This window comes from Tachyglossus aculeatus, chromosome 5 (assembly GCF_015852505.1).
Source record: "Tachyglossus aculeatus isolate mTacAcu1 chromosome 5, mTacAcu1.pri, whole genome shotgun sequence".
Classification (NCBI taxonomy): Eukaryota; Metazoa; Chordata; class Mammalia; order Monotremata; family Tachyglossidae; genus Tachyglossus; species Tachyglossus aculeatus.
In genome coordinates, this window is record NC_052070.1 from 101,918,289 (window position 1) to 101,925,474 (window position 7,186).

Below are 7,186 nucleotides of genomic sequence, written 5' to 3' on the forward strand. Positions count from 1 at the left end.
CAGTAGGTACTCAGTAAAGTGCTTGGTACATAATAAGCGCTTAACAAATACCATCATTATTATTATAAATGCTATGATTGATTGAAAGAAGAAAAAAAGGAGGCAGTGTGGTAGAGAAGGAGGAGAAAGGAAAGAGGGGATGGTAAAGGAGAAGCAAGGAAAGAAGAGGGAGATAAGACTCTTAAGTAGCTAACACTATTCTGCTAAATTTCCAGTGGAGTCAACATGGGAACAGGCTCCATTGCTAAAATAGTAGTAGTAGTAATAACTGTCACAAAATTAGCTTCAGAGTAAGGACTCCGAGGGAGGTGGGTCAGAGCAGAAGCTTTATTACTATTGTTATATGAGAGAATATCGACAGCAGAACCTCCGTCCTGCTAGTGAACTCTTGATTAGCTCGGTATGAGCATCCTACTTATACAGAAATATTTGAACATAAATGTACTCTTGGAACAAAGGGAGGAAGTTGTGGTTACAATTCAGAGCACAGCCTTGGAAAGGAAAGCATAAATAGGGAAAGGGAAACCTTTGGGTTTTGGAAAATTTCCCAAAAGGGTTGGACCTAGCAGGAGTGACTGTCCTGATTCTTCTCTCTACAGGAGTTGCCTTTTGGGGTTCTGGGACTTAGGGTTCAGGGTCAGAATCTGAACCTCCACATTCTTCCCTTTGAGACTCCCAGTCTCACCCTTGGCTCTTCCCCCCAGTCCCAGCCCCACAGCACTTATGTAGATTTGTTTTGTTGTCTGTCCCTCCCTTCTAGACTGTGAGCCCATTGTTGGGTACAGACCGTCTTTACATGTTGCCAATTTGTACTTCCCAAGTGCTTAGTACAGTACTCTGCACACAGTAAGTGTTGTGTACACTACTAATGTATATATGCATTATATTCAATCCAACACTAAATCCTTCCAGTCCCACCCTCACAACATCACTGAAATCCACCCTTTTCTCTCCATCCAAACTTTTACCACATTAATACAATCACTCATCCTATCCTGTCTGGATTACTACAGCAGCCTCCTTGCTGACCTCCCAGCCTCTTGTCTCTCCCCACTCTACGAAACAGCATGGCGTACTGGGGGAAGCAGCACGGTGTAGTGAACAGAGCATGGGCCTGGGAGCTCAGAAGGTCATGGGTTCTAATCCCAGCTCCGCCACTTGTCTGCTGTGTGGCCTTAGGCAAGTCACTTCACTTCTCTGTGCCTCAGTTACCTCGTCTGTAAAATGGGGACTAAGACTTTGAGCCCCATGTGGGACAGGTGCTGTGTCCAACCTGATTTCCTTGTATCCACCCCAGTGCTTAGTATAGTGCCTGGAACATAGTAAGTGATTAACAAATGTTATAATTATTGTTATTAGTAGGAGGAGGAGGAGGAGGAAGAGAAAGAGTAGGAGGATTTATTAACTCTTATTGCATGCAGAGCACTGTACTAAATCCTGGGAAAGAATATACTGGTGGAAATTCAGCATGGTCTTTGTCATTTGGGAGGCTCAAATAATAATAATGATGGCATTTATTAAGCACTTATTATGTGCAAAGCACTGTTCTAAGTGCTGGGGAGGTTACAAGGTGATCAGGTTGTCCCACGGGGGGCTCACAGTCTTCATTCCCATTTTACAGATGAGGGAACTGAGGCACAGAGAAGTTAAGTGACTTGCCCAAAGTCACACAGCTGACAATTGGCGCAGGCGGGATTTGAAGCCATGACCTCTGACTCCAAAGCCCAGGATCTTTCCACTGAGCCACGCTGCTTCTCTACCAATCTACTAATAACAATGGGGATAGGGAATTGGTGACAGATACACAAGGAGGAATGAAACAAAAACACATAGAAATCATATAAAGACAAAAATCAAAAATCTTTGGAACTTGTCTTATGCCGTCGAGTCATTTCCAATCCATAGAGACACCGCAGATACATCTCTCCCAAAAGGCCCCACTCTCCATCTGCAATCATTCTGGTAATGGATCTGCAGAGTTTTCTTGGTAAAAACCCAGAAGTGGTTCACCATTGCCCCCTTCCGCGCAGTAAACTTGAGTCTCCACCCTCGACTCTCTCCCATGCCGCTGCTGCCCAGCACAGGGGAGTTTTGACTAGTAGCAGATTGCTTTCCAATCGCTAGCCACTGCTCAAGCTAGGAATGGAATGGGTAGGCCTCTGCTTGACTCTCCCTCCCGTAGCCGACACTGGTAAGGCACTGGAAACTCTCCAGATGCGACCCTGAGACTTTGGGACCAGAAGAGCAGAATTTGGGGTTCTTCATAGCTTAGAGTCCACCGTGTCATCACCGTGTCACAGTGAGGGTTCCAGCAGCCTCTGGCTGGTCTTCCGGGAGTTTTTTTTGGCGGGGGGGGGCAATGCCAGGCTACAGATGCTTTTCTTTGTCTTGGTGGGGCAGTGGCAGATCAGGATGGAGGCTCCTCATTTTTTTAAAAGGTATTTGTTAAGCAGGTGTGTGCCAGACTGACTAAACGCTGGGGTAGATACAAGATAATCAGGTTAGACATACCCTGTCCCACATGGGGCTCATAGTCTTAATCCCCATTATACAGATGAGGTAACTGAGGCACAGAAAAGTGAAGTGACTAGCCCAAGGTCACCCACCAGACAAGTGGCAGAGCTGGGATTAGAACCCAGGTCCTTCTGACTCCCAGGCCAGGGCTTTATCCACGAGGCCATGCAGCTTCTTGATGACATAGAGGACAGCCAGTGTGGGATGTTGGGAAGGCAGCGTGGTGGTCTCGTAGAGGAGGAAGCTGAGGGTCCTGAGAGCCATGATGGTGGTGGGGAGCGGCAGAGAAACCACGCGGTTATGTGGTGGGGGAAGACCAGCAGTAAATACCCAACAGTTGTTCAAGTCCATATAGTTGGCAGTGCCCAGGACACACTGGGAGCTGGGTGACAGAGCTGGGTTGGATCCAAGGCTTGTATCCTGTATGATTACACTTAAGAAGAAGGATAATAATGATTGTGGCTTTTTGCTTACCATGTGCCAAGCACTGTACTGAGTGCTGGGCTAGATACAAGATCATCAAATCAGATGCAGTCCCTGTCCTGCATAGGGATTACAGTCTAAAAAGATGGGAGAATGAGTATCAAATCCCCATTTGGCATATGAGGGAACTGAGACACAGAGAAGTGAAGGTCACACAGCAGAAAATTGGCAGAGCTGGATTAGAATGCAGGTCCTCTGACTCCTACTAGAGCTCTTTCCACTAAGCCAAGATGGTTCTAAGGATGATTTTGCTATTCTCTTGTCTGGAAGTAGAGGGCTGAATCGAATGACTTCTTGCACTTTGATCCGGCTCTTCCATCCTGACCTGCTTCAGTCCATCTCTGTGAAAGGGGAGGCAGTAACTGCACACATGCCGTGGCTCCTAAACCAAGTTCACTGCTTCTCAATTTAAGTCCCTTTGTCTTCCTTATGCTTTCAGAAGCTCCTTAAAGACAGGGATCACATCTTATATTTTTTTCTGCATGTTTCTCCAGCCCCATGTGGTGTTCTGCACGCAGTAGCTTTCTCTGTAGACGGATGATGAATGATCTGTTATATTGTACTCTCCCAAGCACTTAGTACAGTGCTGTGCACATAGTATGTGCTCTCCCTAAGCCCCCCTTTCCTCTTCTCCCACTCCCTTCTGCATCACTCTGACTTGATCCCTTTATTCATCCTCCCATTCCAGCCCCACAGTACTTATGTATATATCTGTAATTTATTTGTATTGATGTCTGTCTCTCCTCTAGCCTGTAAGCTCAGTGTGGGCAGGGAATGTGTCTGCTTTTTGTTATATTGTATACTCCCAAGCGCTTAAAACAATGCTCTGCACACAGTAAGCATTCAAGAAATTTGATCGAATGAACGAATGAATAACTACCATTGATTGACTGACAAATTAGGAAGGAACCAGCAGGAACCATCTGGAATGGTGCGGAGTGGGGTCTTAGGTCAGACAGATCCCGAAGCCTTTGACCTTACTCATCGCTCTCCTGAATGGCCTTTCAGAGAGGCCAAAATGAAAAGTCAACAACAACCCAATAAGATCTGGGGGAGGAAAACATAAACTCTGATGAAAGGAGTGTTTTCTGAGTCACAGAACTGAGGGAGGGTCCGGCCGGCTGTCAGTCACCTGAGATGGGGCACGGCTGCCTCAGGGACGTGGGTGTTCTGTAAACAGCTTTGGGGGCCTCCTACCTCAGGACACCGAGTTCTCTGGGTTTCCATTTGCCATTTTCGGGAAGACCTTAAGGAGGGAAACTACTTCACCCTGTCTCCTGGACACACCCCAGCTGAGCCTGCAATACTGCTCTACTAGGAGGTGGGAGTGGCCCTGGGGGCAGGGAGTGGCCCTTGGGGCGGGGGGGGGGGGTGGCCCCTGGAATGGGTTCTGGTCCACTGAGGAAGGGAGGGGGCTTCCCTTTGTTCAAGGGAAGGAGCTGGGGTCACTGAATTTCTCCCCAAAAGCAATGTTCAATTATAAATCAGTCAGCCAATAGCCACAAAGATTCGAGAAACAGGGTGGCCTGAGAGTCAGTGGCCTGGGGTCTAATCCTGGCTCTGCTACTTATCTACTGTGTGACCTTGGGCAAGTCACTTCACTTCTCTGTCCTTCAGTTTTCTCATCTGTAAAATGGGAAGTAAGACTATTGAGCCACGTGTGGGATAGGGACTGTGTCCAACCTGATTAGCTTGTATCTACTCCAGGGCCTGGCACCCAGTAAATGCTTAGCAAATACCAGGAAAAAAATTAAAAGATTCAGCATTTACATTGTGCCAAACACTGTACTTAAGGTGCTGGGAGGAATCCATGGACTCAGATATGGACTCTGACCCACGAGAAGCAGTGAAGCCTGGGGGAAATAGCATGGACCAGAAGTCGGAAGGCCCAGGTTCTAATTCCAGCTCTGCCCGTGGCCTGCAGTGTGACCTTGGGCAAGTCACAAAACCTCTCAACTTCAGGATCCTCATCTGTAAAATGAGGATAAGGTACTGCTTTTCCTCCCTCTTAGACTGTGAACTCTCTGTAAGTAAGGGACTGTGTCTGATCTAATTGTCTTATAGCAACTCCAAATCTTGCAGTAGTGTTTGGCACATTTTAAGCCCTTAGATTGGGAGGTCCAGGTGGGATGTGGGCCTGTGTCCAACCTGATTAGCTTGTATCTACCCGAGTGCTTAGTTTAGTGTCTGGCACATAATAAGGACTTAACAAACATCATTTAAAAAAAGTGCTTAACAATTATCACTAAGTAAATTCCATGAAACATTAATTGACTGACTGACTCCCTGGATCTCCAGTGGCTACCAATCAATCTGCGCATCAGGCAGAAACTCCTCACCCTGGGCTTCAAGGCTCTCCATCACCTCGCCCCCTCCTACCTCACCTCCCTTCTCGCCTTCTACAGCCCAGCCCGCACCCTCCGCTCCTCCACCGCTAATCTCCTCACCGTACCTCATTCTCGCCTGTCCCGCCATCAACCCCTGGCCCACGTCATCCCCCGGGCCTGGAATGCCCTCCCTCTGCCCATCCGCCAAGCTAGCTCTCTTCCTCCCTTCAAGGCCCTGCTGAGAGCTCACCTCCTCCGGGCGGCGTTCCCAGCCTGAGCCCCTTCCTTCCTCTCCCCCTTGTCCCCCTCTCCATCCCCCCATCTTACCTCCTTCCCTTCCCCACAGCACCTGTATATATGTATATATGTTTGTACATATTTAATACTCTATTTATTTATTTATTTTACTTGTACATAGCTATTCTATTTATTTTATTTTGTTAGTATGTTTTGTTTTGTTCTCTGTCTTCCCCTTTTAGACTGTGAGCCCACTGTTGGGTAGGGACTGTCTCTATATGTTGCCAATTTGTACTTCCCAAGCGCTTAGTACAGTGCTCTGCACATAGTAAGCGCTCAATAAATATGATTGATGATGATGATGATGATGATCTCTGTATTCTCATTTGTAAAATGGGGATAATAATTCCTGCCTCTTCTACCAAATAGGCATGATGCTGTGCAAAGAAAACAAAATAATGTGAAAGCACTTTGGAAAAATAAAAGTATATAAATTCAAGGTATCAAAGAAGTTGGAGAACAGACACCCAAGGAGAGAGGAAGGTGGGGGATGGGGGGAGAAAGAGGGAGGGATGTGGGGCAGAGGGAGCGAGAACAAGCAAAATAAACAAATTAAAAATGGCAGTACCATTTTTTTATAGTATATGTTGAGCTCTTACTATGTATCAGGCATATCTAACCCCTGGGGTAGATACAAGCTATTCTTTCTATTAGGCCACATTGCATCTCATCATTATGTTTTTTATGATATTTGTAAAGCACTTACCATGTGCCAGACACTGTACAGAGCATTGGGTTAGATATAAGCCAATCAGGTTGGACACTCAATGTTCCACATGGTGCTCCCAGTCTAAATCCCCATTTTACAGGTAAGGTAAATGAGGCCCAGAGAAGTGAAGTGACTTGCCCAAGGTCACACAGCAGAGCAGTGTTAGAACTAGGATTAGAACCCAGGTCTTTTGACTCCCCGGCATATGCTCTATCCATTAGACCACACTGCTTTCTCAGTTCATCCCTGAGAAAGCGCATCGACTCCAGCCAGAAACAAACCACCACAACCTCCCCAATAAGCCACCTGTTTTGCTCAGGGACTACCATGGAAGCCCCCACCCATGGAACCCGGCCTCACATCCCCCAAACCCAGTGCGGCAGTGGCTGCCGAGAGCTTAACTGCAGGGGCTCGTGGAAGCCACCCTGACAGCATCAGCTTGGGGCTAAAGCAGGAGGAGTAATATTTACTGAGTGCCCACTTTAGTGCATTGCACTGTAATAGAATGACAAAGTACCAGGCTCCCTGGGCACCAGGAGCTTGCACTCTAATAGGGAGAGAAATCTAAAAATATTTGCGATTAAAATGGCTAAAATAAATGAATAAATTCACAATGGCTGCAGTTGACTAAAAGGATGATATGGTGCAGTGTGCTCGGGAATGAATCAACTTGTTGGAAGAGTGGGATTTTAGGAGGGATTTGAAAGTGAAGAAAGCTGGGGTAGATCTGATAAAGGGAGGGAGGGAGTTCCAAGTCAGAGGAACAGCATGAATGGGGGGACGGGGATGAGGGAGCTAAGAGTGAGGTGCTCCTAGAAGGTTGGGGGAGCAAAGGCAAGAGAAATGGGGAACACTG

General features: G+C 47.0%; 1 non-coding gene across 1 annotated transcript; it reads right to left on the reverse strand.

Moving 5' to 3' along the window:
* Positions 1–2,094: 2,094 nt before the first annotated feature.
* On the reverse strand, positions 2,095–2,232 carry LOC119929407. The gene has a single exon (XR_005451533.1). It is a non-coding gene; the product is annotated as a small nucleolar RNA SNORA7 (small nucleolar RNA).
* Positions 2,233–7,186: the final 4,954 nt, after the last annotated feature.